The sequence below is a fragment of the Calliphora vicina genome, chromosome 3 (assembly GCF_958450345.1).
Source record: "Calliphora vicina chromosome 3, idCalVici1.1, whole genome shotgun sequence".
Taxonomy (NCBI): Eukaryota; Metazoa; Arthropoda; class Insecta; order Diptera; family Calliphoridae; genus Calliphora; species Calliphora vicina.
Genome location: NC_088782.1, coordinates 75056350 through 75068915, shown reverse-complemented (window position 1 = coordinate 75068915; position 12566 = coordinate 75056350). Strand labels below are relative to the sequence as shown.

The following is a 12566-nucleotide window of genomic DNA, read 5'->3' as shown; positions in this document are numbered from 1 at the left end:
TCACAGAATTAAGCGGAATCGCAGTTCATATAATGACTCCCCCATGCACATCAGGTGCCACTGAACGCTCATTCAGCACTCAAAAAACGAAACAGATTAACTGCAGATAATAGCGGAAAATAATGTTTTATAGCTCATAATTGGAATCTCGTCATCTTTGAATTATTTTCGGAGTTTAACTGACCACGGATCATTCAGTGATTACCAGTGCATAATGTAATGTTGCAAAAATAAATATAAAAGAAATATACATACATAATAGAGTTATTTTCTTAAATTGTTATTTTTCAAGTGCTCTGTAAGCATTTAAATTCCTATTTATTATAAAATTCATGAAGTTTTGCTGCACAACGTGTTTGTTCACCAATTTTCTACAACATAGTTTATACCCAGCTTTTGGGTAAATATACGGATATTTACCCATTTTACCGGGTATTTACCAATTGGGTATTTACCCATTTCCCATCTCTAAAAATATTTCATGCCAAATTTTGAGGCTCTAACTATCCTCTTCACATTCAATAATAACTGTTTACTTTATATGCGAAGGGCCAAGTCAACCGTTTCTATCGCCCTAATTTTTAGGGATACTGGCAACAAAATAATTTCAATGAAGTTTAAAAACTTTGACCATAATTTCTAATAAAGAATAGTAGCATTGTATTGGAGAAGCTACCCAGTTTGCTCCTATCTCACCAGAAATTATAACACCTACATTAGAGTGTCCCTTAGAATTAAATTTTTTGAAATGTTGAGATGATACCCCCTGAAAACTTTCATAATGACATAAAATACTACCAAAACAATTTTTAGCTTGTTCTAAGAAGGGCAACCTAGAAGGGCGATTTAGTTTTGAGGTGCATTTACAAGGGGAAAAAATTAATTTTTTTTCAGTTTTTGTAAAAATTTTGCCATTAAATAATTACTTTTGCAATTTAATTGAAAAGAATCGAAATGTGTACGTAATTGTCGTTCTAATAAGATAAAAAGACAAAAATTGGTTAAAAAAATTTAATGTTATTAAAAAATCGCCAGGCCATTAACGTGTATCAGGCCACTAGAACATGAAATGTAGGAACAAAATTTACATATTTTGAGAAATATTAAAATAAAAGCTTATTTTTACTTAGAATATATCCATATTTACTTGTATATGTGTTATATGAGTTTTTCGTAGGATACCGTTAACCTATTCGCAGGTATAAACAAACAAAAAAATATTTTTTTAATGGCAGTTTCAAAACTTCATTTTAAAATTTTTTCAAATTTTGTTCAACAAATTTCAGAATTTTTTGATCATCACATGGGAAGTTATTGACAACATAATAGTATGAAAAAAATATGACAATACCTCCTATAGTTTTTCCGTACCAGCGATTTATATTTTGAGATTTCCGAGAAAAACTAATATTTTGGCCATATTTTGGCCATATTTTGGCGAATGAGCCGAATTTTCTTACTGCTATGATTTTTAAGTAAAAACTATTCAGAATAATATAGTCCAGGTAATTTAAAATATAGTTTGAAAGTTTTACTAAAATCGTGAAGTTCAAATTTTTCAATATTTTAAATTTCTCATGAAAAGATAGCGAAATGTTATATATTTTTGGGCCGATTTTGATGAAACTTAAGAAAATATAACACAAAGCCTAGTATTTACATAAACAGCAGAAAAATTAAAATTAACCCATAATAGCACTTGGGGTTAAAAAGACACACAACTTTTAAAATCACGAAAAACACATTCAATATGAATGGTGCTAACTAAGGTTTAAATCAATTTTATTACTCAAAAATCCTCAATAAAATATTAATTACGTTATTAAAGCAAAAATCAGGTATAAATACAATATTTTGCCCTCAGCTCTATTGAAATTGACTATTTTTTAATGGTTTTAGAAGTTTGGTGTCATTTTAACCCCAAGTGCTATTAAGGGTTAATTTTTATTTTTCTACTGTTTTTGTAAATACTAGGCTTTGTGTTATATTTTTCTTAAGTTTCATCAAAATCGGCCCAAAAATATATAACATTTCGCTATATTTTCATTATAAATTTAAAATATTGAAAATGGATGATGGATATAATATAACACTAATTTTAATTACTATTTTGTTGCAAATCCTTTGCATTGGATGACACAAGCACGTCCCTTAGGCATAGAAGATATTAAGTTTTTTATCTTGTCTTGCAATATTCCTTCCCAGGCTATTTTAACGGCTTGGAATAAATCGCGAAAATTTCCGATCCTTATTTCGGCAATTTTCACGTTTTATTTTCATATTAACAATATCAATCAAGTTCTCAATAGGATTGATATTGGGAGATTGAGGAGTCCAATGAATAACTTGAATTTTATTGCTCTGTATCCAAGTCTTACAAATTTTGGAGGTGTGCTTAGTCTTTATCCTGTTGGAAGCTCCCTTTTGTGACGGTCACCTCGTTTTCAGAAACAGTAGGAACAGTACCTTTTGGCAGCACCGACCGAGTTCGCTTGCTGTTCATTGTCACGAAACTAAAATAAGGACGGTTTCTCCTTACTCCATCCATTCATTAATGGAGAGTACACCGCCTTGGACACTTTCATCACAAATTTATTAGTTATATTTATTTTACTTTACTTATTTTTACGTTTCTCACAATTTCTGATACAAAACGTTAAGAAACGCAGTTTATTTATTAAGAAATGCAGTTTATTTAATTGTTTTTGTTTTGGTTCCTTTTTATTGTTCTTCTTTTTTTTGTTTATTTACACTTGACACTATTTTAGTACGAAAGTAAACCTCACAGGTTGTTAGGATCATGACGTAGAGAGGGCAGTTATGTCCTGATGTTTTAATGTAAAATTCACAATAACCATACAGTGAAGGGATTCAAATGACGACAGACAACTATGACCTTTCTTTGATCTTGACATACCAATCAATAACAACAAATATATTGATTTTTAACGATCATATATTGGTAGCTATGTTGCCGAAGATCGAATGATTGTTTGAACGGTGTTGTATGGGTACATAATCGATCAAACATCAATAAAACTCCGTAAGATAAAGTAGTGACAGTCGTGATCGTGACAATATTAACTTACATAAAATATTAAATGAAATTCAGTGGGAAAATAGTAAGAATAAATCAAGAGAGATTAAATAAATTATATGTATACGGAAATAAATAATAAATAAAAGGAAACATAAATACACGCCATCTATTGCCGCAAAAGTGAGGCTCTAATAATCTAGTCAGGCCATAATCCCGAAAACTAATTTCTTTTGAAATACACGATAGAGGGCCACCGAGTATCGTAAAAACCATCAAAGGAGTGTGAAAGTAATAAAACCACTATCATAAAAGTCCGGACATAAACCAAAATAGGAACAGGGTAGTCCCAAACCACTAGAATCCAATTTAAACTGTGGCATGGAAATTGTGGGACAACTGTAGAAAAAAGTGGAATTTCCAGGGTAAGCCGTGAAATTGTAGAAATAGGCAAACAAGATTGTGACATTTTATGACCCATCTGACCTTCGAAGGTCATTATACACACAAAAGGTCACCTTCGGAATAGAAAAAAAAAAACTAATTCGAATAATATTCTATCATCTAATCATGGTGTATGTTATGTGTACTTGTGTATATGTGGTAGTACATATTTAAAACTTAAATTATTTAATTATACATATTATATTATATAAACTATAATCCCGAAGAAAACATTGTAGATCATATATTTCCTAATTCGTAACGTCTTTCTTCGCGAATGAAATACCTCCAACTAGAATAATTATATAATCAAATTCAGAATTGTTAATTTTCATAAGCAAAAAAAAAAAACTTATCCTAATTCCTGCTATACAGGATTATTAATTATCTTAATTAATTACTATTAAATTATATTATTATTATTTTTCTTACACATAGTTTATATAACTTATTGAAACATATATATTTTTATATAATTACAATATTTAAATTTTATAATATTAGATCTGTTCAATAACAAAAATCTATATATTTAGTATTGTTTTGATACAACTTAACATAGTTTATTTTGTTATTGAACAGACATATATTATACACCTAATTAAATTACTAACTTATTTTTTTTTGAAACATAAAAATTTTAAATCAGTTCGATTCTAGAAAATCAATTAATCGAATATACAAAAAAAAAATACTCTACAATTCAATTAATTAGTTGTTCACAAAACATATTTAATACTACAAACAGCAACAATAATAAATCAGATTAATTATTTGTGATAATAATTAACTTATTTTTTTTTGATCTCCAATAAATAATAATATATAAACAATAATACATATTATAACAAATATCAACCAAAATAATATTTAAATAAACGTTTATTTAAGATAAAAATCTTGGTTAAATAATTAAAAAAAAACTAGTCTAAATAAATAACTAAATGTCTAAGTGACAAAATAACAAAATAACCAAATAATTAGGTAAATAACCAAATAAAAAAATATTTAAATAACTAACTAACTCAATAACTAAATATCAATATAACTAAAACAATAAATAAATACATAAATCAATAAATAAATACATAAATTAATAAATAGATACATAAACAAATAAATTAATAGTGAAATCAATCAAATATGTTAGGAACTATAAAATGCCATAGTGAACAAAAACATTAAAAATACAAATTTATAAATTGTAAAACAAACTTATTTTATATAGTTTTATATTTCTATATCTTTTGCTTATACTTAAACACATTCAAATATTGTTAAATTGTTAGATTTTTGTTATATCTTTATTTTGTTATTTTTGTAATTATTTGTATGTTATATATTATATGTTAATTGTTAATTTTTGTGATTATTTAATTATTTAAGATTTGTTATTGATTTTGTAACGATAATTATACATGAAACTACCATATAAAGATAATTTTAATCAATAAAATTATGTTTATAATTAAGTTTAAGATCTGAAATCTGTTACATGTTATTATTATTCGTGAGAATGCAAGGCTAAGAGGAGAAAGGTAATGGTGTGAGTCGTGGTAAATGGTGAGTTTTACTTAGGGGTTCCTACGATTCTAAATACGGGTGCATAGGAGCCATGGATGGCTGAAACAATGCCATATCAGGGGAGGGCAACCCGTGAAGGTAACTCAAACAATACCTTCAGTGATTCCTGAATATATTGACCACCTAACAAACCCACACGCAACTGTCAAAACGTCCGTCCGTCAAGCTTAAAGGTATACCATAACATTGTGTTTAATATGTCTGTTGTTAAGTGTTAGGAAATATGGAAAATTACAAATGGCACGAAAAATTTAAATGTCGACAAACTGAGTGGAAAAGAACCGACCCCAATCCGACGAGCTAACGCCGTGCAACCACCAGCGTGCCAGTTCCACTCCCAGTCATAGGTTTGTCACATTTATGGCGCCCAACGTGGGGCATTTTTCAAAATGCCATACAAATTTCAATACGGTAATGTTTATACAACAAACGCATGTCCCGGAAGGAGTTTAAAAAAACAACATACCATGCCTGCGTTGCGGCGTTTGTTTTGTAATCATAACAGTATTGAAGAACGAATCATTTTGGAATCAAAGAGTGTCGTTAAAGTATGTCATAAACCGTTATGACTAAAACGTCTTAAGTTTATTCGCGACTCTAACGAACACACGGCGAGAAAAAACTGATTAGTTCAAATTTTGTTTACTCGATTATAGGAACTCGAATCAAAACAGTTCTGAAAATAAAGTAAGTCATAAGCCAAACGACTATAAAGTCTCGAGCTTATTAGCGACTTTAACAGACTCGTTGCGATGAGATTTCTATAATCCATAATAGTATTGTCCAGTGAATACATTTCGTCCGCATTTTTGACAGTAGTAGATAAGAAAGAGAATCCATTTCCGAAGGAAAACAACAATTTTCTTCACTATAACGTGGGTAATAATTTTATTTAATTTTCGTAATGAAAATTATTTCAAGATTTATAGATGTTTTTACAAATACAAAACATTTTCTTGATTTCACAATTTGTAGAAAAATAATGTAAAATGTTAAAAATTTGAAATAAAAACATCATCAGGATCACCAATCAATAGTAAACTACCAGCCAAACTCGATGATTCACACCAGCCAATATCTGAAAGAAAAAAAAAAAGTTAATATATAAATTAACTAACAGCAAATTCACTTTGCTTAAAACTAAAAAAAAAAAAAAAATCAAATTACTAAAATAACAGAACCAAAACTTAAAATAATAATTAACAAAATAAAACTTTGTATGTATTATATTGTAGAATTGTAGATTGAGTAAAGTAAAAGTATTGTTTCTTTGTATTAAGTTAACTACTAATCCTAGTACACTCGACTGAACTAATATCAAAACCATACATTGGTTAATAAGAAAATCCTTTTTTTATATATTGTTCATATAATTACGTTTTTTTTTCTTAATTATCTATCTTCTTTAACTATTAGATCATTTCAATTTTCTTTTGTATAATTATTTTTTTTAAACTTATTTTTTTTGATTCACGCTTGTGTCTTGAATCTTTTGTTTTGATTAGTGTTTTCTCTCAGGAGAAGATTTAGATTAGATTTTTTTTTCGTTAAACTGACATATATTAATTAAACAAAAACTATAAATAGGTTTATATTCCCTTATAGGATAGTTAAATTAGTATTTTTTGTACCGATCCTCACCACTATAGTCAACAATATAGTTTTGTTTTATTAGGAAAATAGAAATCTTGTTTTCGTTATACTAGTTTTTATATAAACAATCATGGAACAGGAAAGAGCACTAAGATCTAAGGGCAAATCTAAACAAAGCGACCCTACACCAAACAGAACAGTAACGACAACAACAACCACTACTGCTACGGCAACTACAACAAATGTAATACCATCATTATTATCTCTGACATTCCCACAACTACCGGTTAATACTCAGCAACCATATCCACAACATGTTACAACACAACAAACAACTTCGTCTCCCGAAACCGACAACACCATAGTTTCACCCCAATATAGTAGTACAGCAGCCCTGGGAATACGACAGGAGTACATTGAAAATCGTTCAAACCAGAATGTAAGGTTAAACCAACACATGGAAAACGACACTGTTGTAAACAACGATGGCTTAACTCTTAGAGATTATGTAAGTGCATCAGTAGGAGCATCTCAAGCTGAAGTGTTAAAACAGGTATCCGAAACACTGCAACAATTAGTACCTAGAATTGTCCAAGAAGTGATGAGAGCCGAAAGAAACAATTCATTTGACATCTTTAATAATACCCAGGCACCTCAGCACAACTACGTAAACTTCTCTCAACAAAGACCAATGGAAACAGAAAACCAACAACAACAGCAAATACACCAACCAACTCCTAACCCAAACCCCAATTCTAGAGTACACGCGCCGTTAGAACTGGAGAAATGGGGCATCAAATTTGACGGTAGCAGAAAATCATTTACAGTCGAAGATTTCGTGTTTAGGGTTGAATCGCTACAAGTCGATTACAACTGTCCGATGACAACGCTAATGAAAGGTTTCCATCACCTATTGTCCGGGAATGCTTATGAGTGGTTTTGGACATTTCGCCGCGAAAACCCTTATTGCGAATGGCCACAATTAAAATATAATTTGATAAGGAAGTTTCGTCGATTTGACAGTGATTCCGAGATCCAGCGATGCATAATGGAGCGTAGACAACATCCCTCAGAGCCATCAGAAACATTCATTGGTGAAGTAATAGCTCTAAAGAATCAACTTAGCCGTGAAGTGAGAGAGGAAGAATTGGTCAGGATCGTAAAAGATAACCTAAAGGATGGAATATACCAATTAATATATCCAATATACATCCGAAGTTTCGACCAACTTTTAGATGAATGCCGACGTGCTGAACGGAATTTGGTAAAAAGAAATAGCCACAGACAATATGCCGTTCGGAGAGTAAACGAAATCGATAGTACTGAAACGCAAGGCGATGTCGATTTTAATATAGAAGCGTTTAAATTAGATAAACCACCTGCCAGACAACTCGTTTGTTGGAACTGCAAAGCTCCAGGCCATACTTTCGTAGAGTGTAGTTCCGAACAGCGAAACCTATTTTGTTACAAATGTGGGTTCGCAAATGTGATTACACCTAAATGCCCGAAGTGTTCGGGAAACAAATAGACGAGCATGGCAAGGACTGGGTTGACATGTTCGAATCAAGACCAGTCGTAACGATAACAACAAACATGAACGAAGACTACCAAAAACCGAAGACCGTAACGAAACCTTTTCGAACATATGAAGAACGACTCGAACATTATAACAAAGTACGTGAGAGGATCTTTAATGACGTTGAATTTAAGCCGAACGAGAGAATCATAAAAACACGAGAGAGATACAAGAAGAGAAAAGCCGAGAGAAAAGAAATAGCAACAACCTCGATAGAATCAGATTTCGACAACAGACCTTACATGGATGTACTGGTTAATGGATTACACCTTAAAGGACTGATGGATAGTGGAGCTTCAATAAGTTGCCTAGGACACAATTGTATGCAAAATGTTAGGAAAATGAATTGTCAGATAATTGATTACAAATCCAACATAAAAACAGCAGATGGTTCAGGTCATCAAATAATAGGCAAGATACTGGTTAACTTGAAGTTTGGATCTAAAAATAAGGATGTTGTACTATACTTGATTCCGAACTTAAAACAGGAGCTAATACTCGGATATGATTTTTGGCAAAGTATAGGAATCAACATAAACCCTGCAAGTCTCGTAGTCGAAGAAATAGGGACAGATACAACTAACAATAACAATATACACATATTATCCGAACAAGAACTAAGGATATTAGATAACGTAAAAACGTATTTCCGATGCTATACGAAATATGGATTAGGTAGGACAAATCTGGAAAAACATATTATAGACACCGGAGATGCTCAGCCCAAGAAGATGAGGTACTATCCAGTGAGTCCAGCGGTACAAAAACTGACTTATGCGGAGCTCGACAGGATGCTGGAACTGGATGTAATCGAAATAGCCAAGGAAGCCGAATGGAATAGCAGGACAACGCTGGTGATAAAGCCTAACAAGAATCGCTTATGCCTAGACGCACGGGAGCTAAATAAAGTCACAAAGAAGGACGCTTATCCTCTCCCAAATATCGATGGTTTGCTCGCGAGACTTGGAGACACGTACTTTATATCTGCCATCGATCTGAAGGATGCCTTTTGGCAGATCCCGCTAGAGGAATCTAGCCGAGCTAAGACTGCATTTACTGTCCAGGGGAGGCCTCATTACCAATTCAAAGTAATGCCCTTCGGCCTCTGTAACGCGGCCCAACGACTCTGTCGCTTGATGGACAAGGTCATCCCATCAGAGCTGAAGGACAGGATATTCGTGTACTTGGACGACCTCCTAATAGTTTCATCTAACTTCGTAGAACATGTGGAGATGTTAAAAATTGTAGGCCAGAAACTAACGGCGGCAGGACTAACCATCAATATGGAAAAATCCAAGTTCTGCTATAAAGAACTTAAATATCTTGGATACATTGTCGGAGGAGGAAAGCTAAAACCGGACAAAAGTACAGTAGAGGCAATAGTTAACATGAACCCACCTAAAAACGCCAAGGAGGTACGTCGATTCTTAGGGACTGTAGGGTGGTATCGAAGATTCTTAAGCGAGTTTTCAACATTAACAGCTCCGCTAACAGATACTTTGAGGAAAACGACTAAATTCATACTAACGCCAGATGCCCTGAAATCTTTCGAAGAGTTAAAAAAGCGTTTAGTTTCCAGCCCCATTCTCACCAGCCCAGATTTTGATAAGCATTTCTACGTGCAATGCGATGCATCGAATGTTGGAGTAGGTGCTGTGCTTTTTCAAAAAGACGAGGATGGAGGTGAACATCCTGTCGAATACTTTTCTAAAAAGTTGAATACTGCCCAGAAAAATTACTCAACAACGGAAAAAGAGTGCTTAGCTGTTGTGTTGGCGATAGAAAAGTTTAGGCAGTATATAGAGCTAATGGACTTCACCGTGATAACGGACCATTCAAGCCTCAAGTGGTTGATGAAGCAAAAGGACCTGAATGGAAGATTAGCTCGATGGAGCTTGAAGCTACAAGGCTTTAGATTTGATATTGAGCACAGAAAAGGAAGCAAGAATATAGTACCTGATATGTTATCTAGATTAGATATTGAAGAAATAACATGCAACGAAGACAGATTGATTGATTTAGATTCAGAAGATTTCAAAGACTCAACTTATTTAACGCTAATTCAGACAGTAAATGACAATGGCGAACAGTTACCAGACATACAAGTTAAGGAAAACAAGGTATATAAGAAAATTAAGTTTGATAGGGAAAGCGGAAGTGAAACATCTTGGAAAGTATGGTTACCAAATCCTGCGATATCTAAGGTCCTAGCTAAATGTCATGAAGATAATACGGTACATGGTGGCGTAGCTAAAACTTTATATAAGTTACGCGAACTTTTCTATTGGCCGACAATGGTTAAAGATACACGGAATTTTGTAAGATCCTGCGATTTGTGTAAGGAAATTAAGCACCCAAAGCAAATTTTGCGACCTACAATGGGGAAAGAAGTAATAACACACAGACCTTTTCAGAAATTGTATATCGATTTCCTTGGACCATACCCAAGAAGTAGATCTGGAAACACATTTATATTTATAGTGTTGGATCATAAAACCAAATTTGTACTTCTTAAGGCAATGTCTAAGGCTACCACTAAAGCAGTCAACAAATTCTTAGTGGACGAAATTTTTCATAAGTTTGGCGTGCCTGAACAAATCCATTCTGATAATGGAAAACAATTTGTTTCTGGAGCTTTCAAAGACCTGCTAAATACCTTCGGCATAAAACATATAAGAACTCCCATATATGCTCCACAGGCAAACGCGAGCGAGAGAGTTAACCAGATGATAATAAGCGGTATAAGAAGTTTCCTCCAAAATGATCAGTCGAAATGGGATGAGAATATCAGTAAAGTAGAACAATCACTACGATCTACTATACACGCGTCAACTGGAGTAACTCCGTACTTTGCTCTCACTGGCTACAACATGGTTACGCATGCGGATGCTTATGAAATCCTGAGAAAATTGAATGCGTTAGAAGATGGTGAAATAACAATACTTCCTAAAGCTGACATGATGCAGAGTCTACACAACAAAATCAGTGACAATGTTCATAAAGCGTATGAGAGGAACGCAAGATATTACAACAAGAGGAGCAAGATCATAACTTATAGAGAGGGACAAGAAGTTTATAGAAAGAACTTTATACAAAGCAATTTTGCGAAAGGTATAAATGCAAAACTGTGTAAGCCCTGGTTAAAGTGCAGGATCAGAAGGAAAGTAGGATCTAATCAATACGAGGTTGAAAATTTGAATGGTCAGTTAATCGGTATAATGCATGCACAACACCTTAAGCAATAGAAAACAAAAATAATAAAAAAAAAAATGTTTGGATATAAGACTAAGATATCTAAAAAAAAAACTGAATTATTGGTTAATATCAAGTTTATATGGCTAATAAGTAACATGAAAATCCATAAAACTATTCTTTTTAAATTTAGATAAATTGGTTGATAACATATTCTTAGAGATAATATAAGACTTGATAAAATATGCAAATCAGGCTCGAATTCTGAAAGTCAAAGTCTTTACTCTTTTAAATTAACTCATATAATAACTATTTGATCAAAATCTAAACCACCTGACTTTTTCATAAACCTAAAATGGAACTATTCTAAGAACTAATCAAAGTCAGTAAAAAAGAAAAAAGAAAAAAAACTATAAGTGAATAATAGTAGATGCCTGAAAGGAAAGGGAAAAGGTAAACTTTACTCACTAGATCTTGTATCTGCTTCCTTGGATAAATCCGGAACACATTAAAAGACCAAGGTGACAGCGCGTAACCTTTCTAATTGTCTACAAGACTTCCACAATTGAAGATTTACCTGAAAAATAAAAGAATTTTTGTTATTTTAGTAATAAAACTAAAAAAAAAAAAAAAGAAAAACGAAACAAGAATAGAAGAAAGATATTTGATACAATCGTAATACTGATAGGGAAACGTGTAGATTTGACAACTCCCAAGACCAGATCAACGAACAGAACCTGAATGAATAGATGGAATACAATTAATAGCGGGATATAAGCATTAACAAAAATTTATATATGCAAACATACCCTGAATGGAACAAATGTATTCAGTAATGCCAAACTTACCGAGGTATTAGCCAGGTGCCCGGCTTCGCGGTTCCCAGTTTTTATTTCTACACAGGTTCTGCAATAAATACTGGCTTTGTGACGGTCACCTCGTTTTCAGAAACAGTAGGAACAGTACCTTTTGGCAGCACCGACCGAGTTCGCTTGCTGTTCATTGTCACGAAACTAAAATAAGGACGGTTTCTCCTTACTCCATCCATTCATTAATGGAGAGTACACCGCCTTGGACACTTTCATCACAAATTTATTAGTTATATTTATTTTACTTTACTTATTTTTACGTTTCTCACAA

General features: G+C 32.6%; 1 long non-coding RNA gene across 1 annotated transcript; it reads right to left on the bottom strand.

Moving 5' to 3' along the window:
* Positions 1-5988: 5988 nt before the first annotated feature.
* Positions 5989-12566, bottom strand: LOC135953293 (uncharacterized). Its single transcript, XR_010576205.1, has 3 exons — positions 12275-12566; positions 11895-12163; positions 5989-6143 (listed from the first exon to the last, which is right to left on the bottom strand). It is a non-coding gene; the product is annotated as an uncharacterized LOC135953293 (long non-coding RNA).